Genomic DNA, 11,449 nt, shown 5'->3' with positions numbered 1-11,449 from the left:
TTTCTGAATTCAAGCCAGCAGGAAGGAAAGATAGGTTTTTCTCACAGTATTACCATTCAAGAAAACTTAAATATCTCTTACATGGAAACAATTTAGATAGTGCTAATAAATTAATGTAATGGAGGTGCTTTTTAGGTTACCTAAGTGGGTTTTTATTGGGTATCTGGGGGCCTTGGGATTGACTGATTGTTTTTTAAGGCTGAATGTCCTCTTCATATAGACACCTCAGAGCAGTGAAGGTCTTGGGAACTCAGCTCCCTGTCCCAGACTTTCCCTGTTATGTTTCCAGAGTCCCATCACACAATTTACTCCATTATTAACCTGATGAGCGACCTATTTTTGAGGAAAACTCTACATAATTTTCAGTTCTCTTTTAATTCTTTTTTTTTATATTATTCTTTTTTTTTTTTTTTTGCCTTGCAATATATTGCAATAGATTCCTAGAGATAGTTCCCACCTGATTCACACGTTTTGCTTGTAGCTTCTGATGCCCTGACAGCGCAGCCCAAGGTGACACATCCCACAGGACACGTCTGCTCTGTTAACTTTAGAGTTACAGTTAAGGTCAAAAACACCAGTGTGTTCTCAAACCACCCTGCTCTGGGCAAAATAAATGGATCCTCTCTGTGGCCGCTCTTTTTTTTTTTTTTTTTTTTTTTTAATAAATGGGGGTGATATTGATTCCTGACCAGGCAAACAACTTTTCAGTGTAACAGATGCAAGGGAGACTCTCAGAAGTGACATTAAATGAAATGCAGAAATGACCTCCTCGTAGATTTTTATTGCAAAAAATGTTAGGAGGAGTGGAACAACGCAGAAAGAGGAACAACTATGGAAATATTGCAAAATACCAAACTGAAACTATAGCAGGCCACATTAAAAGGACACGTGTTTCTATTCAGTGGGAAATTAAGTAATGTGAGTCCTCAGCCAATGGTTTCTTTGACATACCATTAATTTATTAGGTTGAATTTAGGATGAAACTCAAAATCTTTTGCTATTTCTAGCACCTAGGAGCTACTACTCAGAGTGATGCTTGGAAATATGAAGGAAGTTTATTGCTAATGACTTGTTTGTGCCCTTTGAAAGGCTTCTTTATATAAAGAAGGAAATGGTGACAGCTTCGTGTGTTAGTTTGAAAGTCGTTTTCTCTGCCCAAATGTGTTGTTTGTTGGATTAATGGATTTTCACTGAATGATTTCTAAGATTCTCTGCTATATCCTGTCAAACAGCGCACCAACAGCGTGCCAAACACCTCTTTAGAAATGTGTAAAAACTAATTAAGGGTTTTTTGCTTTATTTATTGAACATAAGGCAGAAGAGTGCAAAAAGTCTTTGTTGGCTAAATTCTATTGATAATATATTGTAAAGTACAAAATCTACAAAATTTTTTATTACTTAAAAAAAAATCAAGGAAGTTATTAAATGGTTTGCATAGAAAAGTGATTCAAAACATAAATTTCTTTGGTTTCTTGTTTGTTTTGAATTTTGCTCATTGGTTTTGGTGGGTTTTGTGTGCTTGGGGTCCTTGGGGATTTTTTGGGTCATTGATTTTTTTTTTTTTTAATTATTTTGGGCAACACTCTTCCAAGATTAAAGAATAATAAAGATCAAAAATTTTATAGCGAGCTCTACAGTGGATGGCACTGCTGGAACTAAAATTGCTTCTGTGTCAGGTGTGGGCTGTTTATCTGGGAATAGAACTCAGGCTTTTGCTCAGATCCATGGGTTCACCATGGAAGGGAAGAAACGACTTTGATAAACAGGCAATTCATCATGACATTATCTACATTAAATTCAGACTGGTAGTTCTTCACTAGGTTCTCTCATTTTGAAGGTTTGTTTTTGTTTTACTTGTTTTGCCAGAGTTTTGTTACTTCTGAGACAAATAAATGAATGTAGAGAAGATAAAAGATAAAATCTTATATATTTCTTTAATTTGAAAAATTATCCTGGGCTGTGATTATTAAAATTCATCATCAGTCATAAAGTCAAATCACAGAGATTCATAGAAACATATTATTAGCATAGATAAGACAAGTTACTACCTGCACATTTTTCTTTCAGACATTCAGTAATTATCATTTGTTAATCTTCTCTATGAACACAAATGATGAATTCCAACCTTCAACTTTCCTTCTGTGTTTTTCCTGTCATTTTTTTTCTTTTCCTTGGGGAGAAACACAGATAAAACTAAACAAAACCAAACAGAAAACAATTTCACAGATAAGAGACTTTTTTCTTTTCCTTGTGGCCTGAAGCAGAGTTTCTTGGACTTGTATAATCTATCAAAATTTACCAAACTAAAATTTAAGTAGTTGAAGAGAGATTTTGAGTATGTGCAGTCAGGGATATGGAAGTAGCCCATCAAACTTTGTCCCTTCATCTTTTAGATACATAATTCTGCAAAGATTCACCATGTTTTAGCACAAAAAAGCAGAGGAGACGTCAATATCTGTGGATTTATGTTTGGAGTTGCCCCTTCTCCTTTCCCTTTCCCCTTCCATCCTGAGTTGCACATTTTAACCTCCCATGCTCCCATGGACCACATAAACCCCTGGAATAGATGGTGTGCAGATTTTTAGCACAGAAATCTGTTTCACACCATTGAATTTCATTAGTTTTATTGCGCCATTTTGGTCCTATTTTGCAGGTTTCCTCTGGATGACAAAGAAATGGATTCCTTGAAGGAAGGTTAAAGCTTTTAACTTGATTTATCTTTTACTGGGCCTATGCTTGCCATAAAAGCAAGGAAAGGGAAACAGTAATTACTTTCTATTAAGGATATTGTTTAATCAAAAATGTATATCTGGAAAATATAAGAATGTCCGTGCCACATGACAGATTCAGCCTTTGTAACCCTGCATCCCCAAAAAGTCTCAAAAAGGACATAAAAACACCTCTTCCCCCAGCCCCCACAGCTCCGTAAAGACAGAACTCTAAGTCATTTCAATAAGATTAGAAAAAATGGATTTGCAGGAGAAATTAAAAGATTATGGAAGCTTTTAATGGCAATTAATTAATGCAACCTGAGAGCCATTGATAAGGAAAAAAAAAAACAAAACCAAAAACCAACCAACTTTTCTTAAAATGATCTGTAGAAAAAATTATCTACTTTTTCCTATTGCTGAATAATTCATTGAGAATCACACATATTTTCTAAAATACATATTAAAAAAAAAAAAAAAAGTTCCATCACCCAAGCCAGAAAACAATTCTCAGGCCTCTAAAAATTTAAAAATTCAGTGAGCTTAGATAAGGAAATATCTTTTCTTCTCTGATGTCACTCTCTAAATGAGGCATTACTTTTGCTGTACAGGAAAATACAGACAGCAATTGGTATTTATACACATAGGAAAAGAGACTAATTTCTAGCTGTAGTCCTAGAAATATTGCTAAGCTAACTTTAAAGGAAATAAAACTTGAGGGTGAGGCTTGTTGAAGGATGCACTCTGTACGTGAAGGACTTGTTATTAATTAATTTAGTCCCAGGTTAGCCGCAAATGGCTAACATTGTGAATCAAAGACGTTAAATTCTGCTCTCATCCGAGCCTGTGAAAGAGCTGCTCATTAATTTGATAGTCCAAAAGGCAATTTGGCATTGTTCCTGATGTTTGGGAGAGGAGCACTGTGTGCAGTAGCGTTTCTAGCGGTAAAACAGAGTGTTTTCTTCCTCCTGTTGCCCTGTGGAGGAGGACTCTGGAACAACAGATGCTCCTTGTTCTTTGAGGCTGAAGTAGTCTCCACGGAGCAGTTTTAGAAGTATTTACTGTTTAAGGTGTTTTCTCCGTTCCAGTAGTTTAAGAACACTTAATTGAGTCACTGGGATGGACATTATAAAAGATGTATGTCTGTATTTTCAGTGATGCAGGCTACAATAGAAAATAATCTTAGTGACAAAACGCTGTTATTACTTACTTTAAATTCTTCACAGAAGCCCTGTAAGTTGGTTTTCAGCTTCTTATTGAACAGAGGGAAAATATTGCAGTCTCTTCCAGCTTTAGGTTGCCATTTTTTCCTATTTGGGTGATAATATTGGGATAATTAGAAGTAAATTATTGAAGCAAGTTGTTTTTAATTAAAAAAAAAAAAAGAAAAAGAAAAAATGTCCCTCTTTTTTCCCTCTCAGACAATATTTAGAAATTAAATATCACTCTAGGCTCTTGTGTATCACACAGCTTCTGTCACAGATGATTCCTAAGATTTTGTCACCTCAGGTCTTGCAGAAGTTTCCAGTGTAGGGGTGCTGCCTCTCCAGGCATGTCCTGCATTCTGCCTGTAGGAAGCATTTTAATGACGAGGAACAATTTAATTTTCTGGCACTTAATGGTAATTTCATGGCATTTAATGGTGGTACTATTTAAATTTTAGTGGCAGGTATGATTGCATTTTTTGGGTTTTACACCAGCACTTCCCACTCTGTCCCAGCCAGAAGGAGGAAGTTGCCAAGCTGGAAGCAACACTGCACCCTGCCTGGGTATGGGTTGTACACATCCAAGATAATAATATTGCCATTATTTGGGACTAATGAACACTTCAGAAAGATGAATTTGTTCAAACTCGGTGACACATAGATGTTCTTATACACTGATCCTGGGATCAAAGGGTGTCTTCATAGCAAGGGATAGATTTAAGTGGTAAAAGCCACAAAAGCTGTAATGTAAGGGGTTTTTTTTGAAGTGGAAAACTGGTGTGGGTCAGATATCTTTCTTATCATCATTAGGACTGCTGAAATTGTGAACCCTCCCATATCCAGTGAATGGCTTTGGAGAACAGTATTTTGTTCAAGGATTTCACCTCCCTTCCAGTCCACCTCTTCCTACGCCTGCAGAAATACAAGGTAACCAATAGATGTTAATTAATTTCCCTAGTAAATGGTAATTAGCCAACTGAGTAAGTTGATAGCATGCTAAAACACATTAAAAAGAGTAAGAGCTATTTTTAAAGCAGCTTTTTATCAAAATGCTCTCTCGTTCCTTTGACACTCAGAACAGAATCCAAACTCTAAATCATCATTATGGATAAACACAAAGAAAACCAATAATCTTTATTATCTAGACTACCAAGCTTATGCTAAACTGCTGACTTGATTCCATAAAAATATATGGAATTTCAAAGTTCCCTTCCCTTCCCTTCCCTTCCCTTCCCTTCCCTTCCCTTCCCTTCCCTTCCCTTCCCTTCCCTTCCCTTCCTTTTTCTCTCTTCCCTTTTCCCTTTTTACTCTTCCCTTTTCTCTTCCCCCTTTTCCCTTTTCCCATCTCTTTTTCCTCTGGCAGGTTGCGAGCAGAGTTTTGTAGCTTGCATCTCTCATTTCTCTCCAGTTTCATTTCTCTCTCTTTCAGTTTGGTTTTTTTTTTCTTTTTTTCCTTTTCATTTCAATTTATTAATATTACTTTTACTATTACTTTGTTACCTGATTTTATTTCACTCATTAAAATTATGATCCCAAACCATGAATTTTCTTACTTTTACCCTCCTGATACGCCACAGTCCCTCTTGGATCCCAATGTGGTGCATGAAAGGCTTGAGATAACGACAGCTCTGACCAGAGTATGTTAAAACAATAATGTTATAAACATTTTTTGCATTAGATGATCAGTTACTGATCACAATGTTGATTTGTTTGCTCTCGGGGTTGTTTGTTGCACGTCTTCTCACCTTGTGCCATGCAGGGCATGTTTATTGAAATAAATCAGAATTCCTGACATGGTGTTTGTTGTCTCTGAGGGCTGGGTTAGGATGATCATTTTGCTGTATCACTGGCCTGTGATATGAGAAAATTGTTGGTTGTCAGCCTAACCTGGTGTTTGTGCCCAGCACTGCCATCATCTCTGTGCTTTTGGAAGCAACCCTTTAAAAAATATTAATAATTACATCCTTATCCTTTTCTCCACAGAGACCCAATCTGTGGGGACAAGGATGGGCAATTTACCCGTTCTTTACCCATCCTTTTCCCCTTCACCTCCCCTTTCTCCCTCAGATTATTTAAAACAGAGGAGTTTTAATTTCTGTGGCACGTTCAAACCCTCATGTCCCTATTGCAATGCTCTTGGGTGTGTGCCAAACCTCAAGGCAAAAAAAAACTCATTTAAGAATATCACCCAAGATCTGTCTCAAGGATGGATAGGTGTGAGAAGCAGGGAGTGGGGCTTATTGTGAGAGAGATCCTGTAACACTTGGCATCTCCAACGTTTTGGAATTTCCCTCCTGACCTAGTGACGTCTGGAAAAACTGGTAAAAAAAAATCTGGAAAAAAAAAATTGCAGCCACTGGGGCAATTCTACCTCAGGTGAGCACATCATCACCTTGCTGGAATAAGAGCACCAGTGGCCTGGAAGTAGAGGATAAGGAAGTCAAGGAGGTGAGGATAAACCACAACACAGGGAAAGGAAAGACATAAAGGGCCTCTATTGGACATCAATCTTGTGGAAAATCAAGTAAAGCTAAGTGCTTAATGGTAGTTTTCAGATTTTTCATTGGGCAGAGGAAAATAACACATTTCCTTCCTTCCTTCCTTCCTTCCTTCCTTCCTTCCTTCCTTCCTTCCTTCCTTCCTTCCTTCCTTCCTTCCTTCCTTCCTTCCTTCCTTCCTTCCTTCCTTCCGCCACTTCCTTCCGCCACTTCCTTCCGCCACTTCCTTCCGCCACTTCCTTCCGCCACTTCCTTCCGCCACTTCCTTCCTTCCTTCCTTCCTTCCTTCCTTCCTTCCTTCCTTCCTTCCTTCCTTCCTTCCTTCCTTCCTTCCTTCCTTCCTTCCTTCCTTCCTTCCTTCCTTCCTTCCTTCCTTCCTTCCTTCCTTCCTTCCTTCCTTCCTTCCTTCCTTCCTTCCTTCCTTCCGCCACTTCCTTCCGCCACTTCCTTCCGCCACTTCCTTCCGCCACTTCCTTCCGCCACTTCCTTCCTTCCGCCACTTCCTTCCTTCCGCCACTTCCTTCCTTCCGCCACTTCCTTCCGCCACTTCCTTCCGCCACTTCCTTCCTTCCTTCCGCCACTTCCTTCCTTCCTTCCGCCACTTTCTTCCTTCCGCCACTTCCTTCCTTCCGCCACTTCCTTCCGCCACTTCCTTCCTTCCTTCCTTCCACCCTCCCTTCCCTTCCTTCCCTTCCTTTCTCATTACTAATTTACTAATTTACTAATTAGATAATTGATCATGTTGTGTGAAATGACCAAGCCAGATTTGCCCTTTGCTGGCTGTGTAAACCAAACTGGAATATTCCCTCTGTGCCTATCAATGTGACAAGTCAATTTCGTAAACATTTAGTTTTATTTGTGATGGGGAACAACACATGTCCACAGAAAATACCCAAAGACTCAAAAGGACCAGCTGTCAATTGATGTTTAAAGGCCAAGATGCAGGAGAATTTTAAATAAATATATTAAGCCTTTCCTACAGATGCTTCATTTTGGTATTGTCAATCTCAGCTGCTGGGTTTTTCTCCATAATACTGACTGTTCAAAGGAAAGTTATTTATAAAGTAAATGTAGAACAAATTCAGTTACTTTTGTAGTGTATACTCTGTCATGTTTTCTCAGTCCAATTTCAGTCTTAGAGGGGTAAAACAGATTGTGCTGGTATTCCTGGGGGAATACCTATCGATTGCAGAGGTATATTTAAAGTAAAATCTTGAATTTTTTGCAAAAATAGGATATAATTTGAGAAGAAAAAAGATTGAATACCTGTTCAATGAAACTGATTTTTCACATAACCCATCCCTTTCTCAGGGAAGAGGTGAAAAATCTAAAAATCAGCATCATGTCTGGAGAACTTAAGGACAGGCAGAGACTTAGAGATGGATGTGTTTTGAACTTTAAGTCAATCTAAACATACACTCCTGTCTTAGTTTTAATTCCACATTTCAGAGAGCAGCTGTTTTTTAAAATATTTGCAAGTAAACTCAGAATCAATTACTGAAATGTAATACTGTATTTTTTTAGGTGGCCTGAAATTAATTTATGCAATCAGCAAAATCCTACTCCTGAATTTTTTCCCTCGTAACATGCAGTGGAATATAACTGTTATTTCAGCAACCTGAAAATCCTAACACATAATATTTGTGCCTACTTATTATGTTCCATACTTGGAGGGTTTTTTTCATTTGATGAAATTATATCACTAGGAGGAAAAAAAAAAGGCTTTTTACTTTTTATTGCTCTTCTTTTGTGCAGTTTTCATTTTCTAAGGGGAACTGCAAGAATAACCCACATAAATAAAACTCTGCCAATACTGGAAGTTAGTCTCTTGTTTAAGCAGTTATGAAATGAAATAGAAATTCTAAAATACATAATTTTAGCATTATCTACACAATCTTGGAAGTACCTTTTCTCAAGATGAAACATGGTTGTATAATGACAGGGCTCAGAATGTGATTTCAAAGATCATGACAGACTGTGACAGGGATTTAAATACTGCAAGGATATAAACAATTTTTTTGAAAGCATCGCTTCGCTAACATCAAAATTGAATTAAAAACAAATATGAAATTTTCAGATTACATTATATTGCCCTGTTAATTTTAAAAATAATTACTCTCAGAGGATAACTTGAGGCTGAGGAAAACAGAAAAAATGGTGTTTCTTTGGAATACCTCTGACCCTTAAAACTATTTGTGAGATAAATGCCCAAGAAAAAATTTAGTTAAAAGTGTTAAATTTATGAAAGAACTACAGGAATCCACAGTCACTGCTTTTATAACACAGGAACACTTGGAAAGAAGCATTTATGGCAGCTAAAAAATGTCACTAAAAAATCAAACCCTAATTAAGATCACTGTTTTTTTCTTTCTGCAGTGTATGCTGAAGCTGTAGGGGTAGAGGATCTGATGCCAAATCAGTTAAATTAAGTAACACGAGCAGTTCTGCTCACAGGAATGCAGATCTGCCTATGGTGCTCGTGGTAAACACATCCCCATTTATGCACTGTCAGGAATCTTTATGACAGAAAATCTTTCATGCTTATTTCTCACTGTTCTGTCTACATTCTTCCTCTTAACATTTTTATTGAGTCAATAATCAAGAATACTTTCTGTGTGATATACTTCATAATGTTAAAGAGCTTGCTAGCAGGGTCAAGCATCCTATTCCCTATTAAATTAAACTTGCCTAAGTAAAAGACTTTTTTTTTTTTTGGAAGTTTCATTATTTAATTATTGCAAATCAATATCTCCAACACTTTTTCCTCTACAGTATTTATAGAATCCTTAAACTTTTTCTTCTGTGTATTACCCTTTCTATCTTCTTTGAGACTAATCCACTTCAGTGGGCTTTGGTTTAAGATTGTAAAACTGTTTGGTTTATAAAATTTGACTTAGTGAAAACTTGGTCCTTATGAATCCATGAATTGGCTCAGAAAAGTGAATATAACTCATTACACTTTGGAAAAACCCTTCAATGGCTTACAAAAAATGGAAGTTCTGGTAATTATTAAATGTTATATTGTCTTAAAATTGTTAATTTTATAAAAATTAAAGGACATTATTTTACTACAAGCAGGACTCCCGCTAAGAAAGATTCCCCAGGGAAGAAAATGAAACTAAAATAATCCTAAACAAAATCTACTCTATTTGCCCAGAAAAAAAAAAAAAAAGATTAATAATTAGCAATTTACCACATGGAAACCACTAAATCAAAACAATACTTGTCTAGGGGGAAATCTTATTCCTGTATTCTCAGAATAAAATAATGGTTATTAAAAAATACAAAATAAAGAAAAAAAAATAGATGCTAGTGGGTTTTGACTTAAATTATTTCATATAGAGTTGAGTCTCTGTGTGCACTCCAATATGTGAATAAGTGCTTAACTTTACAGAAACACAAAAATATATGAAAAATACAAGGTCACCGGTAGAAGAAGTCAATAGGCTACATTGTTTTAATGACTTTTAAGATGTATTAAGAAACGAAATGATTTAGAAAAACCAGATCATTCCAACCGCTTTTCACATCCTTAATGCTGCAGGGTTAGACACCAACATTCCCCTCCTTAGCCATGGGAGAGGGATTTTTGTCTAAATTATCTGATCTGCTTTAGGTTGGATGAGATTTCAGATTAAGGGTGAGATGAACTGTTCACTTTTCCTCACCCTCCACAGTAAAGAAAATCCTTGTGCCCAGCTCGTCAGCAGAACTCCAGCAAAGTCCATGGGACAGGTCTGACCTGTCAGGTGATTTCAGGTCATCAGCTGCTAAATACATGATGAGAGCTGAAGTGAAATAGCTGTGCATAGAGAGACAGAGAGAAGGAGGGGTCTGAAGCTCCTGCAGCACGGGAGGAGCTCCTCTTCTCTGAGGAGATCCGACTGATGGGCGAGGTGACTTTACACTCCAGACAGAAAATCAGGATACCACCCCATCTCTGAGTCCCAGGGAGCAGAATTTTAAGGTAAAGGATCACCCGTTTTAAATGCTTTTGGATATGGTGGAGATGTCCTTTGGAAGCAATTCAAATCAAAGATGCAACGTTATCTCTTCTTCAAAAAACACACTTAATTTGGCTAAAAGCCAGGCAGGCCTTTTGAGGCAACACTTTCAAACTAGAGGATGGTTGGTTAGCTGTGAGCAGCTATTGTTATCACCCTTGGCTTTCTTCTTTAACATCAATTGCTTCAGCGTGACACAGCAAGGCTGATCCTATGCTTTCATGTACCCTTTCCTCATTTATTCTTGAAAGGTCAAAGCAGATCTCTGCTAATTCCCCCGAGCCCTTTTCCAAGGCACCTGTAACTGTGTGGCAGAGTGGATTCTCCTCATTGGCAAAGTGCCTGAATATTCGCTGCTGTGATCTCTATCTCAGTACTGCCTGCCAAACGCCCTTTGAAAAATCTGTTTTCTCAATCTCAGGCAAAAGGGCTTTCCAAAGCCCATCGCTGGCAGGGAGATTTTGTTATTCACTTTATGGGGCTTTGATGGGATCAAGCCCTGTGCAATAAGCTGTAAAACAAACCAGGGCCTGGCTGTGCAGTCACTGAAAGTCAGGGAAATTTATGTCTTCCTCGGAGATGTTCAGTATCTCAGGAAAAAAAAGCCCAAAAAACTAAAAAAAAAAAACCAAAAAAAAAACCCCACCAAAAACAAACAGACAAAAAAAAAGACAAAAAAAAAAACCCAAAAAACCCCAAAAAACCAACAACACCAGAAATCTCACAAAATAAATAAATAAATTTAAAAACAAAAAACAAACCCAACCAAAAATAAAACCCAAGTTAAAATGTTCTTCCTTGCTTATGCACCCCTGAAAAACACCCATCACTTATTCTGAACTGATAGGACTCAACAGATGTTTGATGCATTCTCCTTTGAAATCTTTGGTCAGAAACTCAAAGCAGAAACTCCACCCCTTTAAATTTATATGTATATAAAAATTCATACCTGAACAAGCAAAAGGAAATGAGAAGCAAAAATGCACCACAAAACCAACCATTCTGGAGATGGAAAGTGAATCTGAGCGCTGAAA

Source organism: Molothrus ater, chromosome Z (genome assembly GCF_012460135.2).
Source record: "Molothrus ater isolate BHLD 08-10-18 breed brown headed cowbird chromosome Z, BPBGC_Mater_1.1, whole genome shotgun sequence".
NCBI lineage: Eukaryota > Metazoa > Chordata > Aves > Passeriformes > Icteridae > Molothrus > Molothrus ater.
The sequence above is the reverse complement of the archived record's forward strand: the minus strand, read 5'-3'. Positions refer to the sequence as shown.